The following is a 22,236-nucleotide window of genomic DNA, read 5'->3' as shown; positions in this document are numbered from 1 at the left end:
TTAAGACCAAAGAAATAATAATGCATTGGGGAGTGTATAATACATTAAAGTAAAAGATGTAACAGCAATAGCACAAAGAATAAGAAGGAGGAAACAGAAGTGTATTGCAATAAGGTTCCTCATTATATGTGCGTAGTACAATATTATTTGAAAGTAGACTGTACTAAGTTAAAGCTAAATACTGTAAATCCTAGAAAAAAAATACTAAAAAATAAAACAAAGAGGTATAATTAATAAGCTAATAATGGAGATGAAAATGGAATATACAATCTAAAAGAAGGGGGGAAAGAATGTAACAAATAGAAAACAAATGGCAAAATAGTAGACTTAAACCTCACCATATCTGTAATTATATTAACTATAAATGTCTAAATATTCCATTTCAATAGCAGAGTTGTTAGATTGGATTTAAAAAAAAGAAAGACTCAATAGTGCTACCGATTTGAAAAAGTATTTTAAATATGAAGACTCAGGTAGGTTACAAGTAAAAGGGTAGCAGATACTATTCATAATAAAGCTGGAGAAACTTTATTAATATCAGAGAAAGTTAATTTCAGGGCAAGGAAAACTAGCAGAGATCATTGTTGAAGCTGGATTATGGTTATACGGCAGTTCATTATACTATTCTCTGTACTTTTGAATATGCTTGACGTTTTTCATAACAAAACACTACACACTGAAAGAGGAGAAATATGTGTTAAAAGTGTTTTTTTCTGTATAGACTGAATATGCCCATCACTTATTTCAGTTACCCATTTTGAAACAAAAATAGCTTCTATTGTGAATTTGTATTACCAATCTCAAACCACAAAATTCCTTTTTTCTTTTTCTATTCATTTAATTTGTCTCATGATTATATGTATTATATAATGATACCTGGGGATAATAGGAAAGGTTAATAATTCCCCTAATGAAAGTAGATATTAGGTTCTCGAAAGCTCTGAGCAGATTTCAGTTTTATAGAGTTCCCAGAGTTACTACATATTTGAAACACTGTATTAAAATTCACATTTTACAGCTATTTTTTTTCAAATACTTCAGAACAAAAAAGAATGTTTTCCATTATTAACAGAATATTTTTCTTTTCTTTCTTCCTTTTTTTTTTTTAGCAAAAAAGAGGAAGCAATTTGTACACTGCCAGATTGAGAATGGCATATAATTTACATGACAATAAAACATTTCACAGAGAATTGCTGTAAATGGCATTTAGCTCAGTAGAGAAAAAATTTTGTCATTTAACTTCTGTCCTGATAAATAACAAGGATGATTGTTATTTATCATTCTTATAGGAGTTTCACACAGTTTATTACAGATAGGCATTATTTCCAATCCCAGGCAAGGTTTTGTAGATAAGCATTCAGCTATTATTCTCATATTCAGAAGTCAGAGACAAAATATGTCTATGCATATTCTTTTCTGATTCACTAGGTATCATTCAGCAACTTTCCATTAGAAAATGAAGGATAATATTAAACAGAATTTTACCAAATATACTGTAAACATACAGCATTTTTGTTATAATTTTGATATCATATTTTTATGAGACTGTAACAAAACACTTATACATGGTAATTGTTAATGTTTATTTAGCAACTGTCATGTGCCAGGTACTTTTATTAACTCGAACACAGTTATATTTGTTTAAATTTTTACCCTGGCTGTTTCAAAAGAGATTTTAAAGTGGTTTAAATGATACATTAAATATAACTGGATGGCATACATTTTCAAGCCAGGGATGTAAAGTCTAAATTAGAACATACGATCATATTATTTACTTCTCTGCTTCAAACCATGTGGAAGTCCCCTTCCTTCTCAGGAAGAATATTTTCAGTTGCTTACATTGCTTACGTCAGTGGTCGTCAATCCTGGCTGCATACTGGAATCACATGGGGCTCTTTTAAAACCCACCCAAGCTAATGTCCTATCCCAGCCCAATTACATCAGGGTTGGGTGATGTGAGCTGGCTCTCCGATGATGCTGATGAGCAGTCAGGGTTCAGAATCTCTGCCTATGCAATCATGCTTTCCCCAGCACGTGCACCCCTACCCCTCTGACCTCTTGTTCAACTTTCCCTGGCTCATTTCCCTCCAGCCACACGGGCTCCTCACTGATCCTCCCGCCCATCAGTCCCCCTCCCAGCTCAAGGCCAGGGCATCTCTTATTTCCTCTTCTTGAAATGTATTTCTCTCAGCCATCCACAGAGCTTGCGCCCTCATTTCTTTAGGTCTTTCCTTAAGTTCATTTTTGGGGTAAGGGTTTCCTGTCCCTCCCTGTTTTAAATCATACCCTCTCCTCGCCCTGCTCTGATACTCCCAATCTCCCTTCCCTGCTTTATTCCGATTGGTGGCAGGTATCACCAGCCGATAAATCTTTTTCTTATGCACGGAACAGTCTCTCTTCTCCCCATCTCAGCATTCCCCCAAAAGTTCTGTCTCACCGCTGTATCCCCAGGACCTAGGATAATGCCTGGCATTTATTGGGCACTTTATGCCTCTTTGTTAAACCAATGAAGAGAAAAACAAACCAAAAACAAAACAACCCTATTTAGACAACCCTATATTTGAGCTATTTCACAGTTGATCTTTACCACAACAGTAGGAAATAAGGTATTTGTAACTGTTTCTCAGCCTCTTAAGATCACTCCCCCTCTGCTATGGTAGAGAAGAGGTGGTGCTCTGGACCACCATGCAATGTGCTCCTCACTGCCACCTGCAATCCAATCTGTTGTCCTTCTAGGATGTTCGGAGATCCACACGGTGTCAGGAAGAAGTGAATGTGGGGTAGGCAACACTCCCCCTGCTGACTCCTTGTTCCCCATTTACCCACTTACAGATAAGTGCAGACACCTTAGACTTCAGTGACGTCTGGGACAGGAAAAGGGGGTTTACATGGAAGAAATGCAAACATGGCCTTGAATATTTGACATGCCCTTTCCTAAAAGTTCTTTATTTACCCCGAATTTCTACTAGCTAGCTTTCTCCGGATTCCAGCCTCCAGCCATGTTCTCATGCCCCTTTTATCCTTGCTTTCTTCTCGTATGTTTTCTTTCATCCCTAATGTCTGTTTATTTCTCCATTAAGCACAGTTTAGTTAAATTTCCTCTTTTAATAGATGCTCTTAGATTCCACTTGTATTTCAACTCACTGCTGAGATATTTTTCTAAATTAAAAAGTTCCCCCCATCTTAGGAAGAACTATGATGCAGGCTATAGAAATTATTTTCCTCCATTTAAAAACATTCATAGATAATGAAGAGGAAGAAAAAAAAGAGGTTCAGTGACTCATTCAAGATAAAATACCCAGTAATCAGGATTTAAACCTAGGTCATCTGTGATACTTACATTTCTCTTTTTTTTTTTTCTCTTTCCCAAAGGCAATTTTATAACTTTATTCAACAATCAACAGTCAGTTCTCATCCACATTAACTGTAGATTTTTGAAAGTGGTAACAGGTACATGGGTGACCAATGTACAGAGCTTGTTTGGTGAATCTTCCTCCTCATTACGTTTTCTGGACAAGCGCACCGGGTACGGCACGTCCCTTACTCCTTCGGCCCAGGCAGCTTCGTTCAGCCTGGGGTCAGTGCGCACATCTGGAGTGCCATCTCCTTCATGGCAAATTTCCGGATCTCCTTGAGTGCTCGAGGGGCACGCCTCTTGAAACCCACTCCATGGATGCGCTTGTGAATGCTGATGGTGTGTTCTCTGGCCACTGCCTCGTTGCTGGCCAAACGGCCCTTCTCCTCCCACCCTTCTTGGCAGGAGCCACGATGCTGACGATGCTGACCGGAGCTGGAAAGGAAGAGCGCAAGGTCTTGTGGGAGAGGGGAAACAGGGTTGCAGTACAACTTCTACTTACATGTCTTAATGTGTGGATGATAAAAGAATCCGCAGTTAGGCAGGGAATAGTGTTGCCATTTCCCAGAGGAGGACACCAGCTCACAGCAGTCATGCCTTATTCAGCATTGCTTATAAATGTGGGTCAACCCAGGACACCGGTCTCTTCATTGTATCACACTGTAGAAACTATATTTAGTTAATAAAATTAATATAACTATATTAGTTAATATAACTAGTATATCCTTGATATCCTATTTTGAGAAACCTTTAAGTTTAGGGAACTATTTAATTATAGTGAACAATTATATGGCATTTACCAGTTGACAGGCACTTTTCTGAGCATGCTACATGCATTACAGTATATAACTCATACCATCTTTGTGATGACTCTAATAATTATTATTAGCCCCACTTTATAGTCAAGGTCACAGAGCTTGTAAATGCTAGTAAATGGTAGAGCTGGGATTTTAAATCAAATATCCTGGCTGTAGAGTGCGTGCTATTAAACATTCTGCAATATAAGGAAACCATCTCTACTTGACACTCTGACCCCACCCACACATTTGAGGACTGATTATATGCCAGGCTATTCTAAATGCTTTTACATATGTTATCTTATTTAACCCTTACAAAGTATCAGTGAGGTAGGTACTCTCACCCACAATTTACAAATCTGTAAACTAAGGTTCATAGAAGTTAAATACTCATATAAGATCAAGGAGCAAATAAGTGGTAGAACCAAGATTTGAACCAATATAATACTTATATTATTATAAACTCACTATACCACAGTCTCTTTTCAGAATATATACTGCATCTATAAACACGCCTATACTAATACACATATAGGACATGGATTCTAAGTACTCAGTGAGCTACATGTTAAGAAAAAAGACAAACATATGAACTTATTATTTTGTTTTTTATTTGAAAACATATGACAAAGGTGACTGAAATCATGTTTGCCTCTTAACCTGAGTACAAAGATGATATCCTATTTTTTTTTTTTATCCTCACCCGAGGACATTTTTCCATTTTTTGTTCAGGTAGAGTGGGAGGGAGAGAGAGAGGAACAGAGAGAGAGAGAGAGAAACATCGATGTGAAAGGAACACATCGAGTGGCTGCCACCCGCATGACCGACCAGTGCCGGGGACAAACTGCAACCGAGGTACGTGCCCTTAGCGGGAACCGAACCCGGGTCTCTCTGGACCGCAGGTCGACGCTCTAACCGCTGAGCCAAACCGGCCAGGGCAGATGATATCCTATTTTTATTTATATCCTCAACATTAAGCACAGTGTTGGTGAATGAAAAAATAAATGTTCATTCCAGTGACTAGGGTTATACTTCTTAAATCATGCATATTTGAATATGATGAACTCCTGTAAAATTGAGGCTTTATGCTTTAAGTGTGATGCAAATTGGAAGTTACCATAAGTATAAGAGACTGTGACAGTTGACAGATATTTAGCTTCACAAATAAATTAGCTGTATATATACAAAATAGTTCATGGGATTCAGCCAAATGGTAAATATAAAGGACAATAAGCTATGAAGATGGGGTCACATTGTCAACAAAATAGTTTAATATTCTATGGGTGGTTTTTAAAAAGGTGGGGGTGGGGGATGATAAAATGGTTCTTAGCAAAAGGTACTGTCATTCTGGAAAGAGTGCCTACAAAATATGTCTTGGAAGAGGTAAGAGTAATGTGCCTAGGTGGGTTTCCACACTGGACCATACTGGGCAGGAGGCTAGATTGGGGTAATAGGTGCTATAGTAGGAAGAATAATGCCCCCAAAGATGCCCATGTCCTAATCTCCAAAACCTGAGGATATGTTACCTTGTATGGCAAAAGAAACTTTGCCATTGTGATTAAATTATCTTGGCATGGTGAGATTTTCCTGCGTTATCCAGGTGGGCCTGATGTGATCAAAAGTGTCCTTATAAGTAAAAGAGGAAGGCAGGAGAGTCTGAATTACGGAAGATGTGATGACAGAAGCAGAGCTCAGAGGGATGCACTTTGAAGAGAGAGGAAAGGACCACATGCCAAGGATGCAAGCAGCCTCTAGAAGCTGGAAGAGGCAAGGAGACTGTTTCTGCTCTAGAGCCTCCAGATGGTACACACCCTGCTTACACCTTAATTTGTATCCAGTGAGACCCATTTTGGACTTCTGACCCCCAGAACTGTAACATAATAAATTGTATTGTTTTAAACCACCAATTGTGAGGTAGTAATAGGAAACTGATATAGAAGCCAAGTTATGAATCATCATCAAGGTCCAAAGAAATAATTTTTAAAGAGGAAAAGGCTAACCAAGCAAAATAATAAGAATAATAAATCTGATGATGTAAAATTTCCATACATCCAAAATAAAAGACCAGTGACAATCTGAGAAAAATGCTTGTGACAAATAGGACAGAGAGAGAAGAAATTACCCTAGCATTAAAATTAGAAAAAAAATAGCATCCCAATGTAAAAGTGGGCAAAAGGCATAAATAGATCATACCCAGGAAGAATGCAAGTGGCAATAAATATGATTTGAAAAGTCATCTCTGCCTGGCCGGTGTGGGTCAGTAGATTAAGCATCGTCACATGGACTGAGAAGTCCCGATTCAATTCCCGGTCAGGGCACATGCCAGGGTTGCAGGCTTGATCCCCAGTAGGAGGCGTGCAGGAAGCAGCTGATTGATGTTTCTCACATCGATGTTTCTATTTCTCTCTCTAAAAAAAATCAATAAAAACATATTTTAAAAAATCATCTCATATGCAAATTAAGACTGAGATACCATTTTAAATTTACAAAATCAGAATGGACTTTTTTCTCAAACTCATACTCAAAGTTAGGAAGAATTCCACCAGACTGGCAGTCACTGCTGGTAAAAGCGTGTACTTATGAGGTTTTTTTTTTTTGTTTTTTGTTTTGTTTGTTTTTTTTTTTATCCTCACCCGAGGACATTTTTCCATTTTTTGTTCAGGTAGAGTGGGAGGGAGAGAGAGGAAGAGAGAGAGAGGGAAACATCGACGTGAAGGGACACATCGAGTGGCTGCCACCCGCACGACCAACCAGGGCCGGGGACAAACTGCAACCGAGGTACGTGCTCTTAGCGGGAACCGAACCCGGGTCTCTCCGGACCGCAGGCCGACGCTCTAACCGCTGAGCCAAACCGGCCAGGGCCTTATGAGGTTTTTTTAAATAAAAAATAAGTTGCTGCCCTGGCCTGTTTGGCTCAGCGGTTAGAGCATCGGCCTGCGGTCCAGAGAGACCCGGGTTCGGTTCCCGCTAAGGGCACGTACCTCGGTTGCAGTTTGTCTCTGGCCCTGGTTGGGTCGTGCGGGTGGCAACCACTCAATGTGTTCCTTTCACGTCGATGTTTCTCTCTCTCCTTCCCACTCTATCTGAACAAAATATCAAAAAATGTCCTCAGGTGAGGATAAAAAAATAATAATAATAATAAAAAAATAAAAAATAAGTTGCTAATATTTATTAAAGTGTATAAAAATGTTTATATTTTTGATCCAGTGTTTCTATATTCAGGGACTGAGCTGTTTATTCTTCTTTTGTTCCTTCATATCACGCTCCACCCCTCTTGATCCTATTCAATGTCATCCATGCAATAGATCCCTGGACTGCCTTGCTTTCTAGCTTCTAGTTGGGTTTAGCCAATGAAGACACTGAAAAGAGCAAGAGGGCAGAAGAAGGGAAATTTGGGGACATTTACTTCCCACCACCTGTTCCCTTCCTGCTTCCATGGTTTTATCCGTGGTTTGTTCTTCAAATCCAGTGGTTCTTAATCTTCAGCACATCAGAATCATCTGGGTGCTTTGTTTCTGATTCAGTAGGATGGGGTAGGGCCTGAGAATTGTGTTTCTAATAGGTTCCCAGGTGTTGCTGATGCTGCTGGTGCACAGACCACAATTTGAGAAGCACAGCTGTAAGGCCACAGTGGGGCAACTGGTATCGCTCGGCTGGGGCTTTCTCTGAGTTCCACAAATACCATAGCCCCCACGGCCACCTTCTCCCTCAGCTCTAGGAATAGCAACAGCTTGTTTGCCAGTTCCCCAGTACTTCCCCATTCCTTATTGGTTCCCGTAACCCTGCCCACACAGCTTGTGATTAGTTCCTTTATTAAACGAAGAAATGTGCACTGGATTGAAAGTGTGTATGATGGCATACACACTTTGAGTATGCCAGCAATTTCCTGCTAAAATTCTGGCTGTTGTAGGGATTTATCCCAGGGAAATGATCGAAGATACAGACACAGACTTAGGTGCAAGAATGTTCTCTGCAGTGTAATTTACAATAGCAAAAACACTAGAAACAAGTACATGTTCAACAACAGGGGAAGATAAACTATTGCAGTTATGAGTGACTAACTGCATACTTACATTGACTAACTTAAGGAATGCTAAAGATGCAATGTTTGAGTGAGACTAAGATATAAAATCTAGTTAGAGAATGTTTTCAATTTTGTAATTATGTGTGGATGTGCCTGGTATAAGGTCCAAATTGAGGTGAAAATTGGAAACAGAGTAGTTCAAGTGACTATTACTATATAGATAGATTATTGGAGGCGGATTTGATTTGCTGGTATATTTATACTTTTCTGATAGAATGTTTTGAACCACAGCTGTAATTCCAATTTAAATTTTTTCTCCTTTATTTCCAGTAGGTTTTAGTATTACTATTACATTTAATATTATATAAATATAAATATTTGCATTATATTTATTAATTTAAATTCTATTATATTTAATAAAATAAAATGTGCTTAAGAATTATATCCTAGCAATGGAATTGCAATTAAGATGCAATGAGATTTCCAATTCTGACATTTTCCTCTCTGATCACAGTATCCTTCTGAGCTTAACTGTTTGTCCAATAATAAATTCAATTCTTCACATTTCCCTGTTCTTTCAGAATATCTACCTGCTGCAGCTTCATTTGCCTTCCTACCCAGTATGACTCTGGGCACAGCTCGCCAGTGGAGCTCCTGTTTGAACACTAGGCTGAACTCTCATCAGTGTACAAACTCGTGCCATAGCCTATCTGCCAGACTCCAAGCTTAGGAAATCTCTAATATCCCTTTTCTTTGCTCATGCCCTGCAGCTGCCAAACCCAGCTGTAGAATCAGAACTACTCACACCATCTGTTAAAATGTGCCTGTCCTCAAGGAAGTGACAGTCTTTGAGAGCACCTAAGACACAAATAAAGATGCAATATGAAATAGTAGAAAGGACACGACTTGGAATTTAAACACCAGAGTTGGAGTTTGGGCTTTGTCACAACCACAATTAAGCAGTTCACGAAATCTCTCTCAGGGTATGTAGTAGAACATCAATTATAAAGCCCAATTATATAATCAGGAAATCATAAAGAGCTTTTTCATCAGCCTGAATGCTCTGTGTCATGCATAACAAGTCTGTGTTTACCAAGTCGAAGTTAACATCAGCCTATCCTTTTAACTCTTCTCTGCTTCAGAGCAGACACACATTGTTCTCCTGCATATGCATAATTACAAAATGTTTTTGGCATATTGGTTACATTGAGAATGAAAATTTGAAAACCAGAGCTGATGGCTAAAACAGAGGTGGCATTATTATTCTTAGAGGGGAAAATGGGTATCTTATCCCTGACTCTTAATTAGAGTAGGAGATAAGAAAGCTCAAAAGGCTGGTTAGGAATCTAACTTATGTAAAATAAGCAACAAATACAACATTTGCATGAGCCAGAGAAAAAATTATTTTAAAAAGTATACAATTAAAAGAAAGGCAACCCAATAATGGGCCAATGGCATCAAACTGATAATGACTGTGGCATTCAAATAAAATGTGAATGGCCCTGGCTGATTTGGCTCAGCGGTTAGAGCGTCGGCCTGCAGTCCAGAGAGACCCGGGTTCGGTTCCCGCTAAGGGCATGTACTTTGGTTGCAGTTTGTCCCCAGCCCTGGTTGGGCTGTGCCGGTGGCAGCCACTCGATGTGTCCCTTCACGTCAATGTTTCTCCCTCTCTCACTTCCTCTCTCTCCCTCCCACTCTATCTGAATAAAAAATGGAAAAATGTCCTCGGGTGAGGATAAAAAAAAAAAAGTAAAAACATTCATTGGCCAAATAAAATGTGAATGTAGGATAAACTGGAAACATTGAATTACGGGATATGAGCAGCTGAGATGCAATGAGATTTCCAATTCTGACATTTTCCTCTCTGATCACAGTATCCTTCTGAGCTTAACTGTTTGTCCAATAATAAATCCAATTCTTCACATTTCCCTGTTCTTTCAGAATATCTACCTGCTGCAGCTTCATTTGCCTTCCTACCCAGTATGACTCTGGGCACAGCTCGCCAGTGGAGCTCGGGTTTGAACACTAGGCTGAACTCTCATCAGTGTACAAACTTGTGCCATACCTATCTGCCAGACTCCAAGCTTAGAAACTCTAACATTCCTTTTCTTTGCTCATGCCCTGCAGCTGCCAAACCCAGCTGTAGAATCAGAACTACTCACACCTTCTGCTAAAATGGTGAAAAGAGCATAATAAAAAAATAAATCTCTCCCAAATTCCCTCTTAATTAACCAGCAAATATATGTTAAATAAGGAAAATCTTCTATGAACATATGGTAAAATAAAAATATATAGTCAGATATTGTTGATATTGTTAAGCAACAAAAGAATTCTGCCTATCTGTCTATGAAGTAGGACTAAAATAGAAGAACCTTGTTCTTGCTCATTACTTGTTGCCACAGTGACCATGACTCAGTGACTAAAGGCGCTGATGTTCCACCCATTCTGAGATACCTAGGCCATTTATTATCAAGGGAAAGCCAGAGCATGACATGTTTAGGTGTCCAAGGACTCAGAAACCAGACCGTCTTCCCAAATAAATGTCCTAATGGTCTGCTTCAGAACCCCAACACATTAATAAAGATTTGGATTCAAGAAAACAAAAGTGGTAGCTGAAGGGATTAGAGCAGTAAGTTAAATACATAGAGCTAAATATAATTTACACAAATAGTGTATAAATTTGAAATAAAGTTACTTGAAACAAATGATTTAACACAAAGACAATGATGCAGTTTATGACTACAATCTAAATTAAAGAGAAAAATAAACACAGAAGGGAAAGAAGAAGCTTCACCAGGGAAATTCAAGTTCTGGGTTTCGCATCTTTCCTAAAGGGGAGTAAAGTTCTTAGTTTCTCTCAATGTTAATAATTAGATGACAAAGGTCTAAGAATGGTTTTACTGAAACAAGATGCTTTCCTTCTTAAATATTGCAGAGAATAAGCACAAACTAAACAGTCTATATCTGAAATAGGAAAGGGATTAAAACCCAGGTAGTATAAAATAAGACATTTTGTTTCTGCAACAATTAAAATGGTCGTTTACCTCTTTTTCTGTACAGTACACCTGCATTTTTCTGAGCATAGTCCCACGCCTCCACCCCCCTCTAACTACAGATTCTAAGTGGAGATACCATCATCTGACATGATCTTACTTACCTGGCCTAGATTATCTGGACGTGACTATCTGACTTAAGCTGGGTCAGTTTTAGACTTGCACCATCCCCACCCGCCACCGCCCAGCCCTGGAAACCGGTCTAGCACACAGGCACGTAGGCATCTGTGCAAACTATGAACATCATACTCCTCCTCCGGGGCTTGTTCGGCTGGGCCTGCATGAGAGTTTTTTGTTTTTGTTTTTTTACTTTGAAGATACAGCTAGGTATGTGTGGGCAAAAGAACGGTGCATGAAGCCTCTGCCTCTGGCTCGGCGGGTCTGCAGCTATTGACTTTCCATCTTGCCTAAGCTAATTCAAAATGAATTTCTACATCTTCCAACCAAATTCATAGCTGTAAGAATTATGGTTGTAAATGTAAATTGGCTTAATTCTTCTAGCAAAAAGTCAAAACTCAGATTGGAATGGAAAAATAAAATCGAGTTATTTAAAAGAAAGATATGTAAAATATACAGGATATATAATTCAAAGCTGAATTCATTAACTAGAAATAATGTCCCCTTGTGTTGATAAAGAGCATGATCCACAGAGAAGACGCAGCAGGAGTGATGTAGCCGCTGAATAATGTCTTCAAGGAATGATTACAGTTCTGTTTTGTTCTCATTCTGTGGCTCTCCCTCTGGGTACAAGGCGGATGCTTCAGCTTCAGACGCCACTTCTGTGTCCCAGGCAGGAATAAGAAGGGAGAAGAAAGATGGCATTTAAATTAAGAAAGCAAAACTTTCTAGGAATCACGGACCGATGTCTGGTTTTCATCTCATAGGTAAGAAGTGTATAACGTAGCCATCCCAGTTGCAAGGGAGGCTGAGAATTTATAAGCAGTGCACATTGCCACCCTCCAATCGTAATCTGTCACAAGAAAAAGAGGAAAGAGAAACTGCACAGGCAATGGGCAGTGGCTGGCACACCTGTCAAAGGTACCGTCAACTGGCCACTCTCATACCTCTTTAGCAGTTAGTACGAATGATTTGCTAAAATCCTGTAGGAAGGTCATCTGGCAGAGTGTATCCTACAAAACCTTAGCATACTTTGATCCAGTTAGTTGGGATATACATCATCTATATTCCTCTGATTTTCATGAGAAAGATTTTTCTTACGTATCCTGTTTCTTTGCACAGCTCCTCAAATTTCCCTAAAGAAGACAGTGACTTCTCTGCTTAGGATAAGAAATGGACATACAAAAAAAAAAGAAAGAAAGAAAAGAAAAGAAACGAACATAGTTCAGTTGTCCCTTTTTTCCTCGAGAGCCATCTCGTCATAGGAAACCCACATTTTGGTCGGCTCCATTATGCCATAGCGTTGGGTCCATTGTGAGGAGGCCTCGGCTATTCTGATGTGTTTCTGATGGGTGAGCAGGTGTGCCTCATTCTGTGTTTCAGGCTGCCATACATATAAGCCTCTTCCTCCAAACCAGCCTCTTTTATAAAAGGATTTGTTAATAGCTTTCACTACGATTGTGGATTTGTACGTATCTATTTCTAACAGATTAAAAGTATGTTCTGAAGCTATGTTGTTAGATTATAAAGTTTCATAACTGTAAAGACCTTATAGGCACTTGTCTTTTACATTCTATGTTTTTCCTTGTAGTGACGAGAGGACATACTATAACCTTTTAACATGTTTTAATTCACATGAAGTGTCTGTTTTACTAACTAACAGCTGGAGAGAATCAGCATCCTCTGAAGAAGACTGAACTTTGGTGTTCTTTCCTTATTTCTTCTATGACCCCCTCTTTACCCCTTGGCATCTTGAAATTATCTGGGATTCTACTTCTAAAAATTATTATTACTTTTTTTTAATCCTCACCCAAGGACATTTTTCCATTTTCTGTTCAGACAGAGTGGCAAGGAGAGAGAGAAACATCGACGTGAAAGGGACACATCGAGTGGCCGCCTCCCGCACGACCCAACCAGGGCCGGAGACAATCCACAACCGAGGTATGTGCCCTTAGCGGGAACCGAACCTGGGTCTCTCTGGACCACAGGCCAGCACTCTAACCACTGAGCAAACCCGGCCAAGGCTAAAAATTAATTTTTTACATTATGTATTAATAATTTGTCATAAAGATAGCTTTCACAGATTCCTTTATTGTGATAATTCAGTGAGCTAAAGCATTAAAAGTGTTCAGCATGATACTACTCACTCAGTAGTGTTTTTAATGATGCTGAGGATTATCAATATTATTATCCTTTGACATAGAGCCCTTCTCCCCTCACAAGCACACTTTGGATGAGCTTATCCTCAGCTTTCACTGTCACTACTACCTGGGTGACTTTCAGACCAGTGTCAACTACCTGGACACTGCTCCTGGGCTCCCTTTTTTTTATTTTCAATTTTTATTAAAGATCACCATCTGAGTATTCCACCAGAACATCAGGCTCAACACATCCAAATTAAACTACCTTCTAATCTCTCCATTTCTTTTACTGGAACAACCATTCTCCTCGTTCCACAATCTGGAAACCTTGGAGACGCCGTTGCTGCTCCTCTTATCTGGTCCGATTCCCTCAGCAAGATAGTGGAGCCCAGTACCTGCATCATGTAGCTGCTCAAAGTTAGTCCTCTTCCTTCTCCTTTAGTACATTGCTAAGCCCTGTAAAAACTGTTTAAAATGCCCCTTCTATTTACCTTTCTCTTTATGACTCCCTTCCCCCAAGGTATTACTTTTATCCAGTATTGAGTTATACTACTAGTTTTCCTCCTAAGTTTCTGACTTCTCCCTTCTTCTATCCTTACAGGTTAACCCGCCTCAAACATTGTGCCAATCATGCCTTTATCATGTACTTCCTAACAGGCTCCTTGCTTTGGTCTTATGTCTAAACTCCTCAGCCCGATACTCCGGGCTTTCTACCGACTGGGTCTAACTTACATCATTAACTGCCCCCTTTATGGACACGATGGATCACCCAGCCTGGCAGGCATTCCTCCCTGAATACCCCAACCACTTTCTGAACTCGTTGGTTTTATCCTTAGTATTCCTTCTGCCCAGAAAGCTTTTTTGAACCATCTCTGCCTGTCCTAATCCTACCTACTCTCCTTGTCAAAGCCCTGATTCGCACACCAGATGTGCTTTCTTTGAGCCCCTACAGAACTTTGCCTCTAGTAGCAATGAAAACATTTTTGCTTTAAGTTAAAGATTTTCAGGATTTATTGTCTTGACCTTTCACCAGATCATAAGAGGCTTCAGGGACTTTGCCTCCTCACTTTTTACTTTTTAGTAGGCTCTTATTGGTACTGCATATTTCACAGTGCGTCCTCAATTCATATTTGGGGGACTTAATACAGATTGTATCATTTAAGACAAAGAAAAAGCATTCTGAAAGCATAACCAAGGTTTCTTTGGCTATGCAAAATAAGGACTTGTTCAAGTTCAAAGAGCTATTTTCTGTATATGAATCTTTGTTTAGAGAATGGACTAGCTAAATACGTCTCCAAGTAACACAGAAAAGGCACATGCCATTTTTATGGTGGTAGACCTGAAGGAAACATGTACTTTGCAAGAAAACCAGACCTCAGAAACATCTGTGGCATATGAATGAGGTCTTTCTGAATATTTGATGAAGTGCCAGAGGTTTCTCTTTGCATACAGCTTATGTAAAAACATTTGGCTTTCCATGTTGCTTTTGTTAATACAGAGATAATAATAACAGCTTTCAGCCACTACACTGTACAGCCTGAGTAGATGTAAGAAAATAATAGAATATAAGTATAGGAATGCAGTTCGCAGCCCAATCCTGGAGTATCTTGAATGCTGGTATTGGGATTTTATTTAGTAAGCAGCCCATTGAAATTTGTTGTTGTTGTTTCTTGTTTTGATGCTGTGGGCACCATAATGGAGACGTGCTTCAAGAAAATGAACTACAGACATGAGAGTAGGTTGGAAGGAGAGCCTAGAGGAAGGACTTAGTTGGTCTGCTTATAATAGAGTAGAAAGAGGGCAAATGCAATAAAGTGGCAGAAGTAATGGGGAGGAGGGAAATGATGCTGAAGCAAGAATTATTATAAAGGACTTAGCAATTGACCTTCAAATGATTGTTGGTCAGGGCAAGGAAAAAAACAAAAATAGCTTCTAAAGTGTTGACTCAGAGAGAGGAGAGAACCAGGAGAGAGAGAGAGAGAGAGAGAGAGAGAGAGAGAGAGAGACTCTCTCTAAGAGGTTTTGTTGTCACCTCTTACATATTGCTTTCTCTTCCTTTGTTTGCCCCTTTAAAAGTTAGCATTTCAGACAAGCCACTGATATCTGAGTAATTCAAGTCCATTAGATACCTTTTTTAGCATAACAAAATGGAACTAAATTTTTAAAGATTTATCATCTCCAGTGTTGATATCAGTGTAGGGAAAAAAAGATATGGTTATGTGCTCCTGGGAGGGAGTGTAAACTGGGAATTCGTTTTATGATCAGAGGTACATATACTATATAGTTTTGGTTTTTACAGTTTAAGTCAACTTTATTGTTATATACTTTACATATAATAAAACACACCCTTTTAAGTGTACTGCCAAGTAAGCTTTAACAAAAATGTAAAAGTGTTTATCACCCAAGAAAGTTCACTCATGTTCCTTTGCTGTCACTTTCTCTTCACCCCCACTAAAGGCAAATGTTATTATTATGCTTTCTTTTACGATGGATTAACTTTTTTCTGTTTTAAAATGTCAAATGAATGGAATTATATACTGCATACTCTTCTGTGTCTAGCTTTTTAGCTTAAAAGAAAAGAAAAAGGTTTTGAAATGCCTCCAGATTGATGTGTATTAGTAGTTCATTCTTTATTACGAAGTAGTTCCAATGTAGTTCAGTTTTAGTAGTCGCACTAAAATTTGCTAACATTCACCTGTTGGTAGATTCTGTTTCCAGATTTTTGCTCATTATGAATAGAGTTATTATTAACATTCATATTTAAATCTTTGTGTAGTTATATGTTTCATTTCTCCTGGACAACTACCTAGGAGTAGAATTGCTAGATTATATGGTAAATGTATGTTTAACTTTATATGAGTCCGAAGTAGGCGTGCCATGTGGGGAAGGGAAAAAATTTCCCTTTCCCTCCTCTGGTTCTTTTTGGATGATTAAACAATCAAATCAACAGAAAGCAGATTGGCAAGAGAAAATCAAATTTAATATTATGCATACAGGAACCCCACATACATGAGCGAGTCAGAGACCCCACATGTACCAGAGGTTCAGAGATACAAAGGGGGATTGAAGTATATCATATTCTGAGCTAGGGATGAGGTAATGCACCTTGGGGGCTTTGAAGAGTCATTGCAGGGTGATAAGAAGAACAGATGTTTAGTAAATAGAAATATGCCCTGCCCTATAAATAGGTAAAAAAAAAAAAAGTTATCTCTGATAATCTGTTGTTATGGTCTTTAATTTAAATTTTTCTAGGTAGTTAGGAATGGGGCAAATGCTTCTCTTTAGCCTGAAGTTAAAATCACCTTTATCTCAAAGTAACCTGCATACCACTGAGGCGCATCTTAGGATGGCTCTTCTGGACCTCACAGACATTTCACATTCCCACCAGCAATGTAGGAAAGTAATGGGCACTTCACATCCTTGCCAGTTCTTGGTACGGTCTCCCTTTTGAATTTCAACCATTATAGGAGGTGTGTAGTGGCATTTTGTTGTTTTAATTCGCATTTATCTAATAGCTAGTGATGTTGAGTTACAGTCATATGTTTATTGGCCATTAGTATATCTTCTTTTGACAAGTGTCTGTTCAAATATTTTGCCCATTTTTCAATTGGGTTATTTTTTCTTCAATAGGGCAAAATATAATTGACCACAAAATAACCCAATTGCCTTTTTATTTATTTATTTTATTTTTTATTATTATTATTTTTTATCCTCACCCGAGGATATTTTTCCATTTTTTGTTCAGATAGAGTAGGAGGGAGAGAGAGAGAGAGAGAGAGAAACATCAATGTGAAAGGGACACTTCAAGTGGTTGCCACCTGCACGACCCAACCAGGGCCGGGGACAAACTGCAACCGAGGTACGTGCCCTTAGCAGGAGCTGAACCCGGGTCTCTCTGGACTGCAGGCCGATGCTCTAACCGCTGAGCCAAACCGGCCAGGGCACCTTTTTATTTTATTAATGTTCTCGAAGAGCAGAAGTTTTTAGTTTTAATAACATCCAATTTGTCACTTAAAAAAAAAAATGACCAGAACTTTAGGAACTTCAACTTAAGAAAATGCAACTCTTAGCTTCAATTTTTTTATCTTGCTTTTACTCACTGGGATCCTTCAAAATTGCAGAATTGGACTAGAATCTGGGCAAATCTTACAAAAGTCGATGAATGTGACCAAAACCTTTGTTCATATTAATAGCTATTACTTCGTGGGTCTATACTCTGTAATAAGCAGTGTGCTAAATACTTTATATACAATATTTCATTTAAATTGTATAAAAAGCCCCACTGAAGAGGGAACTTGGATTAAGAGTAGTAAAATAAGTAGATTACAGGCTTAAATTTGATCAGTGGCAGAACACAAGTCTACTTGACTCCAGAGCCCTGTGTGTAAGAACGAGGCGGAACGAGGCGGTGCAGGGTCTCCAGGAGCGCAGGTTTATTGGGAATCAGCCTGCCGGCCTACTTCTAATGGGAGAGTAGCAACCGGCTTGTACAGACCAAGGATTTTTAAACTCAGGGCTGGGGGGTGGTCGTTCAGCGGAGGCGACATGGTCGTCTGACTGGTCGGGCCTGGGGTCTCCCCAGTTCTTGATTGGTCGGGGGCTGGGGTCTCCTGAAACTTGTTTTTCTTGTCCAGCAAACGTTTACAGTTTTGAGTGGGTTAGGGTGGTTCCATCATTCCATTCCGTTCCGCCTGACTGGAGTGATGGGTTTTGGTTTTCTGGAATGAGAGCTTAGGGCAAGGTTAAACGATAAGAGTGATGGGTTTTGGTTTCTTGGAATGAGAGGTTTAGGGCAGTAATATGGAAGTTAAGAGCTAATACTTTGAATCTTAAAAACTGTGCAGTATTCTAAGAAATCTTTGCATATGTCAAAGTCATGAAAACTTTCCTATATTTTCTTCTAGAAGTATTCTATTTTAGCTTTATGTTTGTATTTGCAATCCATTCAAATTCATTTTTATATGCTTTAAAGATGGATTCAGTTTTTCATTTTCCCCCTATGAATATCATAGTTGTCACCATTTGTGAAAAGAATGACCGGGCCATTGTGGCTCAGTTAGTTGGAGTGTTGTCCTGTATACTGAAAGATCTCGGGTTCAATTTCCAGTCAGTTCCTCCCAATAGTGAGGGGCTGGAGGCTGAATCAATCAACAATGATTTAATCAGTCCTGCCTATGTAATGAAGCCTCCATAAAGCCCCAAAGTATGGGATTTGGAGAGCTTCCTGGTTGGTACACACACGGAGATCCTGGGAGAGTCCCTCCCCTGGAAAAGGCATAGAAGTTGCTCACTCTTTCCCCATACCTTGCCCTACGCATCACATCCATCTAACTGTTCCCGAGTTATATCCTTTTAAAAAAACAAAACAGTGATCTAGTAAGTGAAATGTATTTCTGAGTTATGTGAACCACCCTAGAAAATGAATCAAACCCAAGGAGGAGATCTTGGGAACCTCTAATCTACAGCCAGTGGTTGGAAGTATTGGGGGCGGGTAGAGTGTCAGTCTTGTGGGACTGAGTTATTTTTGTGTGGGATCTGATGCTGTCTCTGGGTAGACAGTGTCAGAATTGAGTTAATTTTCAGACACCCTTGCTGATGCCAGAGAATTACTTGGTTTGTGTGGGACCCCCCAATCCCTGTCCCCTCCTCCATCCCCCACAGTTTGGAATTAGGTCCAGGAACCCAAAAGAGTCTTTAAGTCAATTAGTGTAAGTCAGCCATTTGCGGTGTTTCTTTAAACATTGCTTTGACTATACTTGGTCCTTTGCACTTCCATATACATTTTTAAATCAAATTATTGATGTCTTTTTTTTTTTTTTTTAATTGCTGAGATTTTAACTGTGCTTGCATTGAATTTAAACTTCAATTTGAGGAGGATGTACATTTATTTATTTATTTATTTTATCCTCACCCGAAGACATGTTTGCATTTATCTTCAGATAGAGCGGGAGGGAGAGAGGAGGGAAGAAAGAAAGAGAAACATGGATATGTGAGACACACATTGAGTGGTTGCCACCCACATGACCCCAACCGGGGCAGGGGACAAACTGCAACTGAGGTGCATGCCCCTAGCGGGAACCGAACCCAGGACTCTCTGGTCTGTGGGCCGATGCACTAACCACTGAGAAACCGGCTAGGGTGAGGATGTACCTCTTTATTTATTTATTTATTTATTTATTTATTTATTTATTTATTTATTTTTATTGATTAATTTTTGTTACAGATGTTTCTCCTTTTTTCCCCCACTGATTCCCTCCTCCCTCTCCCTCCCTGCCCCTTCCCCAGATTGTTGTCCATGTCCACTGTTCATGCATACATGCGTATAAGTTCTGTGGTTCATCCCTCCCCCACCTCCCCACTTTTTAGGGGATTGTCAGTCTGTACCCCGCTTCCGTGTCTCTGGGACTACCCCATTCCTCAAACTGTTATGTTCATTATATTCCACAAATAAGTGAGATCGTATGAAATTTGTCTTTCTCTGTTTGGCTTGTTTCACTTAGGATGATACTTTCAAGGTCCCTCCATGTAGTCTCAAAGGATAAGAGATCTTTCTTTCTTACCGCTGCGTAGTACTCCATTGTGTATATGTACCACAGCTTTTGGATCCATTCGTCTACTGATGGACACTTGGGCTGTTTCCAGATCTTAGCGATTGTAAATAGTGCTGCTACAAAGATGGGGGTCCATATATTCTTTCTGATTGGTGTTTTATGCTTCGTAGGGTATATTCCTAGAAGTGGGATCACTGGGTCAAATGGAAGATCAATTTTTAATTTTTTGAGGTGACACCATATTGTTTTTCATAGTGGCTGCACCAGTCTGCATTCCCACCAGCAGTGCACTAGAGTCCCCTTTTCTCCACACCCTCGCCAACACTTGTTGTTTGATGATTTGTTGATGGCGGCCATTCTGGAGGATGTACCTCTTAATATTGTCTTCCAATTTGTGAATATGATACAACTCTCCATTTAATTGGGTTTTCTTTCAGTTCTCTCAGCAATATTTTAGAGTTTTCAGTGTACAAATCTTATGCATATTTGATAAAATCCATCACTGAGTATTTCATGTTTTCTAAATGCCAGCAAAATGGTATTTAAATGTTTAAATTTCCAAGGGCTCATTGCTCATATGGAGAAGTACAATTGAACTTTTTTATATTAACCTTATATCCTGGACCTTGATATAGATACTTAATTCTTCTAGACTTCTTTTTTTTTTTTTTTTTTTGGTAGGTTTGTGATAATTTTTCTTGTATAAATCATAAGATCTGTGAATAAAAATAATTTTACTCCTTCCTTCCTGACTGCACGCCTTTCATTATTTTTCTTGTTTTAATATACTGGTTAGAACATCCAGCATGATGTGGGCATGATGTGTTGGACACGGCACTTGGCATCTACTGCCGCTTCCTTCTAGTGTGACTTTCTGGGCTAAAGTAGATGGAAAATCAAAATACTAAAATTTCCGGACTTCCTTGCCATCAGAGTCCTACGTGTGATTAAATTCCACCAAGTAGATGCATTAGGTGCATCTACACACATTCTAAAACACGGAGCTAAAGTGGAGGCTTTCTTACTGCTGCTTTTGCCTGTTCATTGATGACAAACACAGTTGTGGGCTTTTCTGTAGTCTCATGGCTTTCAAGAGACAGTTGCAGTGGCCATAGTACCAGTTTCCTGACCTCTGGATTGCAGCTCCAGTGTTTCGTTTGTATGAGTTTTTTTTAATCCTCACTGGAGGACATTGCATTTATTGATTGATTTTAGAAAGAGAGGAAGGGAGAGAGAGAGAGAAACATCGATGTGAGAGAGAAACATTGAGAGGTTGCCTCTCATATGCACCCTGACCCAGGATTGAACCTGCAACCCAGGTACATGCTCTGACTGGGAATCGAACCCACAACCCTTTGGTTCATGGCATGACACTCCAACCAACTGATCCACCCGTCCAGGGTTGTTTGTGTGCTTTTGACATGTATAGTTCTAGTGGCAGACTCCTGATTCTCTACCTTCCTGTTACTGGCAGGGCAGTTTTTCATGGCATTCAGGGGTCAGTTGTTCCTGGACCTCAGCTTGTGACTCAATCTTCCAGCCCTTCTAGTGATTTTTTAATACTGATTTTTTAGAAAGAGAGAGAGGGAGAGATAAATAGAAACATTGATGTGACAGAGAAACATTGATCAGCTGCCTCCTGCATACTCCCGCACTGGGGATTGAGACCGAAACACAGGCATGTGCCTTGACCGGGAATCGAACCAGGACCTCTCAGTCCATGGGTTCACGCTCAATCCACTGAGCCACACCGGCAGGGCCATCTTCTAGTGATTTTGTAATTATCTAATTCTCTGTATTAAACCCATTCCTGCTTAAAATACTTCAAGTGGTATTTGTTTCCAGCATTGAATGCTGCATGATACAGTCAAGACCGAAATTCATTAAAGCCTTAATCAGCAGAAATAGAGAGCAACTGGCAGTTCAGGGACCAGAAATTAAGTCCTTGGGGAGATAGGTGTGCCAGACAAAGTCTCTGTCACAAGACAACAATGCACTACCCTAGTTATCAGGGGACCAGAACATCAACGTCAGGATAGGCTGTGCTGCAACGCAGCCTGTGTGTTGAGTTGGTAAACCTCTATCCTGGGGTTCTTGTGAGCCTCTTATTCCCTAAATCTGGTCCCAAAGCACAGGGCAAGATTATACCTTTAGCTCAAGGTGAAGGTCTCTCAGCAATGACAACTAGCGAGATACAG

The 22,236-nt window shown here is 39.5% G+C and overlaps 1 pseudogene; it reads right to left on the bottom strand.

The window, feature by feature from the left end:
• Positions 1 to 3,397: 3,397 nt before the first annotated feature.
• LOC118623734 lies at positions 3,398 to 3,950 on the bottom strand (annotated as a pseudogene).
• Between the last annotated feature and the right edge of the window lie 18,286 nt (positions 3,951 to 22,236).

Source organism: Molossus molossus, unplaced genomic scaffold (genome assembly GCF_014108415.1).
Source record: "Molossus molossus isolate mMolMol1 unplaced genomic scaffold, mMolMol1.p scaffold_m16_p_10, whole genome shotgun sequence".
In the NCBI taxonomy this organism is placed as follows: Eukaryota; Metazoa; Chordata; class Mammalia; order Chiroptera; family Molossidae; genus Molossus; species Molossus molossus.
This window is presented reverse-complemented; position numbering and strand designations above follow the sequence as displayed.